Source organism: Dipodomys ordii, unplaced genomic scaffold, assembly GCF_000151885.1.
Source record: "Dipodomys ordii isolate 6190 unplaced genomic scaffold, Dord_2.0 Scaffold248, whole genome shotgun sequence".
Lineage (NCBI taxonomy): Eukaryota > Metazoa > Chordata > Mammalia > Rodentia > Heteromyidae > Dipodomys > Dipodomys ordii.
The window spans coordinates 114,973-127,955 of record NW_012267464.1 but is presented as its reverse complement, the minus strand read 5'-3'; the positions used below and the strand labels follow the sequence as shown (position 1 = coordinate 127,955).

Genomic DNA, 12,983 nt, shown 5'->3' with positions numbered 1-12,983 from the left:
GTAAAGCTACCAACACAACTATGTTTATTGCAGCATTATTTACCATAGCCAAAATATGGAACCAACCCAGATGCCCCTCAGTAGATGAATAGATCAAGAAAATGTGGAATATATACACATTGGAATTCTATGCTTCCATCAGAAAGAATGACATTGCTCCATTTGTTAGGAAATGGAAAGACTGAAAAACATGATATTAAGTGAAGTAAGCCAAGCCCAAAGAGACATAGGTCCCATGGTTTCCTTTATTTGCAATTGCTAGTATATGTCTGAGTCAAGCAGAAAACGTCAGCTAAGTTGATTTTAGGGAAATGAACCCCATGATAAGTATTCAAATACTTTTGCTTTCATGCAATTTTTCTTAACATGTTTATAAGATGATTTCTTTGTTGCTTTGCATGTCTCTCCCCCACAGTATAACCCCTGATTTCACTGTATTTGATGTTGGTATAATTTGTGGAGGGGAAGGGAAAAAACAAATCATTTAAATAGGGATACAGGTGGACCCATTGTAACAATGAGATGTACAAATGGTTATGTCGAAAAATGAACTTTACAACTTTGGTGGAAAGGAGTGGAAAGAGGAAACAAAGGAGGAGGCAATAATGCTTGATAAGAAATGTACTCATTATCTTGCCCATGTGATTGTAAGCCCTCTGTACAGTATTTTCACAATAAAAGAAGTTAACATCATTACTCTTATTTAAGTTCCCTTATACTGACCAGTACTGGCCACACTGGCCAAACATTTTTTTTCCTTACCTGGGAGTCAGAGGAGCAGAAGCCCCAGGAGCTGAGCAGGGGCCCTCAGGTCTATGCTGTGTGCGGATTGGGACTGACTCTTGCACAGGATGTGAAATCCTATATGTATACCATGGTTCAATATTCACAATATTTGGATACTCTGAGATAATATTTTCCTGTCTAATGTAATATATGACTTTATGTTTCGGTAACTTGCCTTGGGGACATAAAACCAACACTGACTGACCATTCTCATGGTCTTCTCCACAGTCAAGACCTCCAAACATCAAGAAACTCCTGGTGTATTCGGGCTAATGGAGAATTTCGTTTTGCATTGTTGAGAATCAAAGGTTATCTAAATGGATCTAAGACACAGAAAACCAGATGCTCTGGGAACCTCAGGATATCAAGGGTCCATGTGCAGAGAAGCTGTGGGTAAGGAATTTACAATGAATTTACTTCCCTTGGATTTCCCATCACTCAGGGTATATATCTTGGTAGGATCTATGTGGGCACAGAACAAAGAACTGCACAGACCACTGTCAGCCTCCTCTCTGACTGGCAGCAATTAGGGTTTCTCTGTTCATCTGGGAATCTATTCCTGAAAGGCTACAACTTTTCCATATGTAATTCTCTATCTATATAGCACTTCTTTGGAAGTTTGTCAATAACCATAATTAACAAAGGAAGATTCTTAGAGTACTGTAGAGACACTAGTAAGCTAGAGTCCAAGATCTAGAGAAAGGAGAACTGAAGCTCAACTCAAGAATAGCTATGTGAGAAGTAAGGAAGAATTGGCTTGTGAGCATAATGTAAGAGGCAAATGGGGTGAGAAAACTTAGAACTCCTCATTCAGAAATGCAGAGCAGAATCATTGGAGATGTCCTTGTATGAGAAACAGAAGGATGTGGGACCGGGTCTTGATGTCATTTCAGAGCTGAACTCTCATCCCTCAGCCTCCACTCTACTCCAATATCTGTTCTTAAAGAAGTTTCCAGGCTCCCAGCTGCCCCCTGCAGGGCAGCAGCTACTGTGAGATTTCCCCTTCTAGTGGTGACGGGAGAAAGTTCATGTGCCTCAAAGGCAATGGGCTGCTAATGTCTAGAGTGACTATGTCCAGACTCCACCCTAACTCTGGTAGACTTGATGACCAGGCAGGGAGTGATCAGGAGTTCAGGATTCAGGCTTGGTTTCTGCTGATTCCTGTCTGGCATGCTCTTTATATTCTTGCTAGGACACAGGAAGGAGCCTTGAGACCATGTCCATATCAGGTGTTCACTGGTATCTGAGCAGGAGAAAAAAATGCATATGCATCTACAAACAAAACCAATGAAACATTGCATATAGTCATTTTTTCTGATTCTGATCAGAAAACAAAGCAGGCTCACACTTTCTTTTCCAAGGAAATGTTCTCGTTGAATGCAAGCTTCCTCAGGATGAAGCCTCAGTCCTGCTTCCTCCCCAAGGTCAGAGCAGAGAGAAGAGAAGCAAGGCTGTGACTCCATGTCCAGAAGTCAACTCCTGAGGGAGGCTGATCCTGTTCAGAGAGAGCTGCCTGCATTGCCATGAAGAACATAAATATCTTAGGCTAGGTAGATAAACCAAAATTCTGAAGGTTGCAAAGTCAGGAGCTATCATCTTACTTGGTTTTTCTAACTGTTCAACTTCTTGCAAAATCCTGAGGCCTTGATACCTTTCACAGACACAGAGACAGAGACAGAGCAACCAAATGTCGCATCTCCTAACGGTATTAGTACTACGGGGTTTGCTACAGCTCCATTGACCTCACATGACCTCGCACACTTCTTAAAGGCCTCTTTTCCAAGGACACATATCTCTGGACACAATCCTTAAATGATGGCTTTTGCTGAGAAAGAAAGCAGGAAATAGAGGCAGGCCCAGCTTCCAGTCTCCAAATACCAAAGACAGAAGACTTTTCCCCACAATTCAGGCTACTGGCAGCTCCTCCTGAGTGTCCCTTGTCATAGTCAAATGCCCCAGCTCAGAGCCTCTTCATTGATGATAAAACACTAATTCTATGGCTTCCTTATGATTACTAAACAGCATTTTTGTTTATTGTGGTGTTTCTTTTCCATCTAATAGTATTTTTAATATTATCTTTTAAAAAACCGGGATTTTTTAAAGGAAGAATTAATTATGAATTACATTTTAAAAATTCTTTTTATCCTTTTCTATAGATTAAATTCAGATTGCTTGATTGGTGTGTGTGTGTGTGTGTGTGTGTGTGTGTGTGTGTGTGTTCATCCGTTTATGGAAGTATTGGAAGTCAAGGACTAGGTGCTGCCCTTAGCTCTTTTGCTCTAGGCTGTTGCTCTACCTCTTCATAACTCCACTTAAACTTTTTTGCTGGTTAATCAGAGACAGGGTCTAATAGTCTTTCCTTCCCAAGTTTCTTTGAACTCTGATCTCAGATCTTATCCTCTCATCCTTAGATTTCAGTAGTACCTGGATTAGTTTGCATATTTTTTGAGAAAAGTAATACAGAAAGAATACTGTCAGAATGCCACATCAGGAGTTACATAATTCTAACCTATCTTATTTTTTTCTGGTAGTAATAATTAGGAAAATGAAGATGTTTTAGACAAGATATATCTGGCATCATGGTGGCAGCTTTCATTATTTTTCCTATTTGGTTTGTTCACAGATTATTAAGAATATTCTATTCCTATTGGAGTCTGTATCTTCTGCCTGTATTTTAGGTTGTCTTCTTCTTCCTCAGTGATTCTATACTCAAAGTTTTAGTCGCTGGTATTACATTATAGAGAGTTGTGGCTTCAAATTGAATGGATATTGCTTTGTTTAACATGAGAAATGTTTAGTGAGAAAAATTCCACTTTTTTCCAGTAGTATGTGTGTTTGTAAGAGAGAGAGAGGGAATGGAGATAAAGAGAGAGAAAAACAGAGAGAGACAGAGAAAAAAAGAGTATGTCCGTGATTTGCCAGTAGGAAGTTGAAGAATAGAGCTAGGAAGTCCACAAAGTTGAAGACAGAAAAATGATAGATAAAGGTTGCACAGAGATCCCAGAATCTCTTCAAGTCACCCCTGGGATTCTACCAAATATGAATCACTAACTGCATGTGGAGAGCTGAAGTGATAAAGGAAAATCTAACTATCTTTGTTTCACAACAGGTGCATGTGAGGAGATCCAGTGGCTCCCCTGTGCTTGTCTGACTTGAGTCATGATGTCATACAAGGTTGCTTGTGTTGGCTTCCTGAAGTCAGTGTGCTGGGAAAGTATTATAATTCCACAAATAAGAACCTGTTGCTCTTCATGTGGGTTGTTCACTGTTCTTAGTTACAGATGTCAGGTGCCTTCAGCACCAATGGACTTATGAGGTATATTTTTCACACAAACTATTGAATTCTTAAATCAAAAGTTCTGGAAACCATGCTAAGAGTGGAGCTGTAGGGGGAACCTCCGCTGTCTGAGGCTCTATACTCACTTTCCTCCTGCAAAGAAGAACTGCCCCTCTCATCCTGCTCCAGAAATACTGTACCCAGACACCAGTGTTCACAACCCATCTGCTGTCCTGCAGCTGTCCTGTGCTGTTTATATCCACATCTCACCCTCCAGAGGTTGAATCTATCAATGCAAGAAGTTTTCCTACACCTTCTGCTTAATTATTTCTCTTTACTGATAGTTATTTTTGCCCATTTAAACAGTCTCTTAAAAAATCTACCTCAACATATTGTTGCCAGACAAGTTACCAAAGTTTCCACTACAAATAAGAGCTGTCCCTTTCAACTAAATGATAGTGAATCCAAATGCTCTCAGTTCAGCATCAATCTTCTATCATTGTCAAAATAAGCTAGAACATGTTTTAAAGATAGGTTAACTTTCCATTTCTGTGACTAAGATCTTACTGAAAGCAACTAGAAGGGCAGAATTCTTTACTTCAATCTTGCATTAGAAATTGTAGTCTGCCATGTGAGCACAGTGTAGTAGAGTTCACATCATGACCCCCAAGAATAAGAGTTGATATTCTACTTCCTCCTCCCTCCCCTTTTCTTGCAGAAGAGAACCCAGCCTATTGGAAGGGGCTGTGGACAATGGTGTTCAACTTTCTCTCTAAGTCAATTGTCTCTAGAGAAGCTTTCACAGACAGGTGCAGAAGTGTACTTAACCTACAAGTAGTCCAACCAATGTGACAATGCAGAAGAACCACCTGAGAAGTCATCAAAATTACTTCTGTTTTCTTAAACCTTTCATGAAAATGATGAGTAGAAAGAGTATTTAGCAGTGTATATATGTTTACTCAAAAGTCTCCATGTTCTGCATTCTTACATCTTTCTCTATAAAAGGCTCTGGAAAAACTAGACTACCTTTCATCAGATCCCTCATAATGTGTGTGTGTGTGTGTGTGTGTGTGTGTGTGTGTGTGTGTTGTGTGTGTGACGTATTTTTCTCTGAATATTTATACATATAAATATATGTGTAGTAATAAATAAATATTTGTGCATGTTTTTAAAATATATGTATGAATATACCGCCTATTAACTGGGCAACACTGTGAGCCACTTGCTCCCTACTATTCATTTAAAATCCTAGCTACTCAAGAACCTGAAATCTGAGGCTCTCAGTTCAAAACCAACTTGGGCAGGAAAGTCCATGAGACTCTATCTCCAGCTATAATCACTGGAATACCAGAAATGAAATTGTGATTCAAAGTGGTAGAGACCTAGCCTTGAACAAAATAGCACAGGGGCAGTGGTCAGGCCCTGAGTTCAAGCCCTAAGACCAACAAAAATGCATGAGTAGCTGATGAACATAAGTGCTTGGGGTTGTATGCCAAAAAGGTTTAGAGTACCTGGGTGCTGGTGGCTCACATCTGTAATTTTAGCTACTAAGGGAGATGAAAACTGAGTATCACGATTTAAAGCCAGCCATGGCAGGAAAGTCTGTGAGATTCTTATCTCCAATAAACCACCAAAAAACTGGATGTGTCACCATGGCTCAAGTGTAGATCACGAGCCTTGAGCTGAAGATCTGAGGGACAACACCCAGACCCAGATTTCAATCCTAAAGAACAACCAAAATCAAAGTTTTGGGGTGGTTCACTGTACTCTATTTTTGTTAAAAAAAAACAGTTGATTAACTATGGATCTTTATAGAAATAACTGGGCAGGAATGAGAAAAACATTTACAAGATATATTAACAAATATAATACATTTTAGTTTATTTATTGAAATATCTGAGGAACACAGCACTAATATTACCCATATTGCAGTATTATATAATATAACATAGTGTATGGTAATATATGAATAGAGCACCAAAAAGGAGGCATTTCATCCACTGCCACTGAATCTGGATGGAATCCCAGTTTGCAAACTAGTTGCAAAATAAATCAGGAGCTTAAGAGCATTTCCTGGTTTCTGCTGGAACCAATGTGAATAATTGCCAATGCCCTGACTGGCCCTGCAAGTTATGGAGACTCTCTCTCCAAGAGATGCAGACATGGATGGCAATTGGGTCAACTGAACATCACATTTGGCACCTGACAATGGAAACATAAAATCCATTAGCCATTTAGTAAAGTATGCTTTCCAAGAAGAGCCAACTCATCCTTAGCATTGTCCATCCTTACATGGGAGCCAGAACATCAGAAGCCCCAGGAGTTGAGCAGGGTTCCTCATGTTCATGCTGTGTGCTGACTGGAACATTCTACTGAACAATGTGTAAGCAGCTTATCAAGTCCTTGGGCCTTGCTCTGGGGAAGATGCAAATCAGCAGGGGCTGGGCCAACTGCAGTGTGACAGATCTCAGTGACCAAATAGAGACCTAAGGACACCATGTGTCAAATTTGCCTCTATATAGGTTCCTCTCTGATAATGGGAAAAAAGATTGATTCTTTTTCATTTAAATATAAATAAATGATATCACATTAAAACTGGGAGAAGCAAACCAAAAACCAGTCTGTTGCTTCACATGGCATTGAGTAGCTGTTACTTAAGTTGCAAACTCTACAGCTAGCTACATGACAGATGACTCTGATGTTTGTTCCTTTGTCAAAAGTTTAATTGTTATTAGGCTGGTCTCATATCCTTCTTTTTTGGACACCCCCTACTTAGACCATGTGTGGCCAGCTCAAGGCTCCCCCTAGTGGCACAGCTGCTGTTGCTTGATGACTTACCCATTCTCTCTGGAGTACCATGGGTAGTTCAAGTACCAGCATTCTCTTAGGGCAGGGGAAGCTGCAGAGGGATCTTCTGACTAGACATAGCCACCTGTGATCCTGGGGCTCTGGGCTTAACTGAAACTTCACATTATTGCTTTGTTGCAGGCTGGACACTGCCAGGTACCTGCTGATTGTCCTCAGTTTAAATAAGGGACTTCAAGACTAGAAAGGATGGCTCTTTTCAGTTTATTGCATGAAGGAGTTATACTAGTCCAAGTTAAAAGTGGACCCCAAATGGTTACCTTATGCAAGCTGTGAGGTTTTTAAAATTGTGACAAGGGAAAGGAGGAAATTCTACTCATTGCAAGGAAATCCTCACTTAAGCTTTAGTGAGCCATAAGCACTTAAAACACATGAACCTTCAACTGATCGTCCTTAGTCTGTCCAAGCTCTACCAGGAACTGGCATATGTTCTTGCGCTGGTCACTCTGTAGCTGAATTACTTCTCCATATTCTGGATGCTTAATTACAGTATCATTGTGGGCAAATTTCTTCTTAAACACCTTCACTAGTTTCTGTTTATCATAATCATCAGCAATCCCTTGGACAGTAGTAAGGGTCTTCGTGCCATTTCTCTATTGAATTTTTCTTTTTTAAATAAGTTTTTCTTGTGAAAATACTGTACATAGGGGTTACAATTACATGAGCAAAGTAATGATTACATTTCTTATCAAGCATTGTTGCCTCCTCCTATTTTCCCCCTCCCATCCCTTTCCCCGGATCTCCACAACTACACTCCTCCCCCCAATAGCGTCTTGTACACCTCATTGCTCCACCTGTATCCCTACTTAAACAATTTGTTTATTCCCTTCTGCTTCCCGAATTATACCACCATCAAATACAGTGAAAACAGGGGTTATACTGTGGAGAAAGCTCATAAAAAGCAAAAAATAAATGTGGTACTTTATAAATACATTAGAAACAACAGCAAGAAAGAAAAAAAAAACACTTAGATATAATCCTCGGAGCCAGCAGGAAGCAGGTCATCACCCTTACTTGCATCAGAGAGGGATCCAAAGGGTGGAAGTTCTGAATAGCCGACAAAGGATAAGACTCCTTTCCCTTGGTGGAAACAGCCTGTGGAAGGCAGCTGTGGGAGAAGGCTGGCAGGGGGAAGGGAGCATCAGCAAGCGAGGGGCTCAACTGGGAGGCAGCTGAGCCCTTGGTGGCGGCTCAGTGACTGGGGGAGAATGATTCATTAGTCCAGGAAGAGGAGAACTTTTTTTTCCCACATTATCCATGTCTTGTTATCTTTTTCTTTTCTTTTTTCTCAATGTAACTTAGTTACACAGAGACAAACATTTCCAAGAAAATTAATTTCAGAATTATCCCTCATTTGGTATCTGTAGATTTTGTGAAACAAGATGCCTAGAGCATTCAGATTATTTTCCTGAACCACGATATATGTCAAAAACTGATCATTATTATCTAGACACAAATGTTATTAAAACTGATAATAGATGTGTAGATAAATAGTGAGAGAGATACATAGGGAGAAAGAGAGAAATTTCAATTTTTTCATGATTTTTTTATTGTGAAAATACTGTACAGAGGGGTTACAATTACATGAGCAAGGTAATGAGTACATTTCTTATCAAGCATTGTTGCCTCCTCCTTTGTTTCTCCTTATCATCCCTTCCCGTCTCCCCCACTTCCCCATCCCCCATATGCCAAGGTTGTAAAATTCATTTTCCACATAACGTCTTGTACATCTCATTGTTGCAATGAGTCCACCTGTATCTCTATTTAAACAATTTCTTTTTTCACTTTTGTTCCCCAAATTATACCAACATCAAATACAGTGAAATCAGGAGTTATACCATGGGGGAGAGACATACAAAGCAACAAAAAATCACCTTATAAGTATATTAGAAACAATAGCAAGAAAGAAAAAAATATTTGAGTCCTTATCTTGGGGTTCATTTTGTCTAACATCAACTTATCTGAACTTTTCTGCTTGTTTCAGACATATACTAGTTATTGCAAATAAGGGAAATCATGGGACCTATATTTCTTTGGGCCTGGCTTACTTCACTTAATATATTTTTTCCAAGTTTTTCCATTTCCTTAGTAGATGAACAGATCTAGAAAAAGTGGTATATATATATACACAATGGAATTCTATGCCTCCACCAGAAAGAATGACATTGCCCCATTTGTTAGGAAATATTGCATGGTTTTTGAGGAAAGCATTACAGAAAGAATACTCTCTCTCAGTGCACCACATCAACATTTACCTATCTTATTATTTCTGGTAGTGATAATTAGAAAATGAAGCCCTTTTGACAAAGATATCTCTGGCATCATGGCAGCAGCTTTCATTATTTTTCATGTTTGGTTTTTTCCCAGTTTATTATGAATATTATATTATTAAGAATATTCTAGTACTATGGGAGCCTGTCTCTATTGACTGTATTTTAGGTTTTCTTCTTCTTCCTCAGTGATTTTAACATTGTGGAGTGCTATGGCTTCAAACTGAACCAATGATGGTTTTTTCAGCCTAAAAAATACTTAATGAGATAAACACTTATTTTTAGTATTGCGTGTGTGTGTGTGTGTGTGTGTGTGTGTGTGTGAGAGAGAGAGAGAGAGAGAGAGAGGGAGAGAGAGAGAGGTATTCCAATAGGAAGTTGAAGAATAGAGCTAGTAAATCCACATAGATGAAGACAGAGAAACAAGAGAAAAAAGTTGCACAGAGATACTGGAATCCCTCCATGTTACCTCTGGTATTATACTAAATATGATTCACTGGCTACATGTGGAGGGCTGAAGTGGTGAAGGAAAAATCTATCACTAGTTCATGTACAACATGGTGCAGGTAGAGGAAACAAATGGTTCCCCCTGTGCTTGTTTGGCTTGAGTCCTGATGACTTACAAGGTTGCTAGTATTGGCTTCCTTCAACCAGTGTGTTGGGAAAGTCTAGTTTAAAAAAGGATCCTGTTGTTCTTCATGTGTGTTTGTCACTGTTCTTGTTACAGATGGCAAGTGCTCTCAGGGCCAATTGACTTATTATGGGATATAGATATGTTCATTAAAATATTGAGAAGTCTTAAGGCAAAGGGTCTAGAAGCCCTTTTAAGAGTGGAGTTGAGTTGTACATGGAATCTTTCGGGGGAGCCCTGGCTGTCTGAGGCTCTATAGTCGCTTGCCTCCTGAAGAAAAGAGTTTCCTGCTCCAGGAATAAAGCACCAGTGTTCAGAACCCACCTTGGCCTGCAGCTTTCCTGCCTTGTTCACATCCACATTTCATCCTCCTGGGCCAAATCCATGAGTTCAGGAAGTTATTCTACACCCTCTGCTTAATTGCTTTTCTTCACTGATACTTACTTTTTGCACACTTAAACACTCTCTTAAAAAAATCTACCTCAATATATTATTGCCTGACAAGTTACTAAAGTTTCCACTACAAATAATAGCCATCCCTCTTAACCCAGTGATGGTGACTACAAATTCTCTCAGTGCAGCATCCATCTTCTATTATAGTTCACAATAAGCTAGAACATGTTAAAAGATGGATTAGCTTTACATTTCTGTGCCTTAGTAATAGCAACTTAAAGGGAAGCCTTTTTCTTTTCCATCTTAGATTAGAAAGTCTAGTCTGCCATGTGGGCAGTGTATAGTGGAGCTCATATCATGACAACCAAGAAGCAAAGGGAATGTTCTACTTCTTCCTCCCTCCTTTCTTGCAGAAGAGACCCCAGCCTATTAGAAGGTGCTGGGAACAATAGGGTGAGTCTTAACTTTTTAGTCAATTCTCTCTAGAGAAGCTCTCATAGACAGGCTCAGAAGAACACTTAATCTGCAAGCAATCTAAACAATTTGACAGTGCAGAGGAATCACCACAAGAGGTCGTCCAAATTACTTCTGTTTTCTTAAACCTTTCATGAAAATGACAAGGGTAGAAGGAAGACACTTTAGCAGTATATACATGTTTCCTCAAAAGTCTCCATGTTCTGCATGCTTACATATCTTTCTTTAGGACAGTCTCTGGACAAATTAAAATAGCTTTTATAAGATCCCTCAAAATGTGTGTGTGTGTGGGCATGTGTATCTGCACATGATACATTTTCTCTGGACATTTATAAACATACATATACACATACATGCATATATGCACAACAATAAATATATAAATCTTTCTGTTTTTAAAATATATGACCCACAGAGACGCATATCATGTATGTATAAATATGCCACTTATTATCTGTGAACTTAATGATATTTGCTGAATCTGTATTATGCATGAAATGTCTCTTTTTTATTGCTCTATTTATATATTACCATACATTACTGTGTATTACATCATATATTACTGTACTATGGGTAATATTAGTACTAAGTGTTCCTTAGATATTTCCATAAATGAACTAAAATGTATTCTATTTAGTAATATGTTTTGTAGATTTTTCTCATTTCCCATTGTTTATAAATATCCATAGTTAAACAATTGATTTTAGCAAAAATAGAGTGCAATGAACCACCCCAAATTTTTTGACACAACTCCAATCATTTATATTCATCAGCTATTCATGCATTCTTAATTTGAACTCAGGGCCTGAGCACTGCCCTTTAGCTCTTTTGTTCAAGCCTAGTGCTCTGGTTTTCCAGTGAATAATTGAGGATAAGTGTCTCATGAACTTTCCTGCCCAGGCTGGTTTTGAACTGAGATCTTCAGATCTCAGCCTCCTGAGTAGCTATGATTTCAATTGTGAGCCAGGAGCTCTGAGCTATTCATACTTTAAATGACTGGTGGTCTTATGTTGCAGGTCACTCAGCTTGACTCTGGCATGGATTTTGTATGATCTTCCTCAGTGACCAAAGAGGCAGAGGCATAAGGAGTTAACATTGAGGGGTCAAGGTACATAGAAAAATTCAGGACACAAAATATCCAACAGAGAAGCACATTTTAAGAAGTTTGTAATCTAAAGATTGCAAGACAGTGCCTTGAGCTTGCTAAGCAATCCTTTCCAAATGGGCCATACACCTAGACTTTATGTTTTTAGTTTTGTTTATGAGATACAGACAAGACCATGCTCCACCTAACTACCCTACCTCCCTCAACACCCATAAGTATAAGAGGCTACCACAATGCCTAGATTTCTTTTGAGAGAGCTTTTGATAATGATTTACCAATATAAACTCAACTTCAATCCACTTATTTCCTTCTCTGACTTTTTGGAAATATAGGGAAATTTTTAAATAATTGTTTAATTTTGGTTTCTAAAAATCATTATTATTTTAAGGCCTGAGATCATGATATTGATAAATATTTGTGAGTGTCTAAATAATTTTTGCCAAGTTAAGATTTTCTTAGTCAAAATAGACTTGTCCTAAAGCCTAGTTTCTGAAACCTTGTATGGATACTTGTTACATGATTAAAGTACAGATTGCTAGTGAGTAGATGTGGGTGTGCTCATAAATTGTCTGAAACCAAGAACTTAACAGGAATAACTTAAGGGAAGGCTGTATTTATTTGGGTTCATACTATCAGATATTTCAGTTCACAGTCTTTGGGTTTCTTGGTCTATATTGGGGCAGAGCATCATTGTGTGGGAAAATCTAGCAGGAGCTACTCAACTCATGACAGACATTATTCCATATAATATAGGAAGTGGTGAGGGCTAGATGTACCGCCAAGAACATCCCCACTAGTAGTGTATTTCCTGCAACTAAGCCCAACCCTCATGATTTTACTACCTCCAAATAACAGCACCCTATTGTTAACCCATCAAGGGATGAATAAACACAGAATCTAGGACTGTGATGTAAGCAGAGAGGAAAGAGCTAACTGAAAGTGTTCAAGTCTCCGCTATTTTTCAACAGAAAACTGGTCAATGTGAATGAGTAGAGCACATGAGCTTGGCTGAAGAAAGAAAAGTTGATTGGCTGAGGGAAAATTCCCCTGTCTGCTGCTCTGATACCAGGTGATTGTGCAGGTAGAGGAATTGGTGTCCCCCTTGTTCTTTTTTTTATTTAATTTTATTTTATTTGTGAACATGCTGTACAGAGGAGTTACAATTACATGGGCAGGATAATG

The 12,983-nt window shown here is 38.9% G+C and overlaps 1 pseudogene; it reads right to left on the bottom strand.

Moving 5' to 3' along the window:
- Window positions 1–7,290: 7,290 nt before the first annotated feature.
- LOC106000858 overlaps window positions 7,291–12,983 on the bottom strand; it is a 21,930-nt pseudogene continuing 16,237 nt past the window's right edge.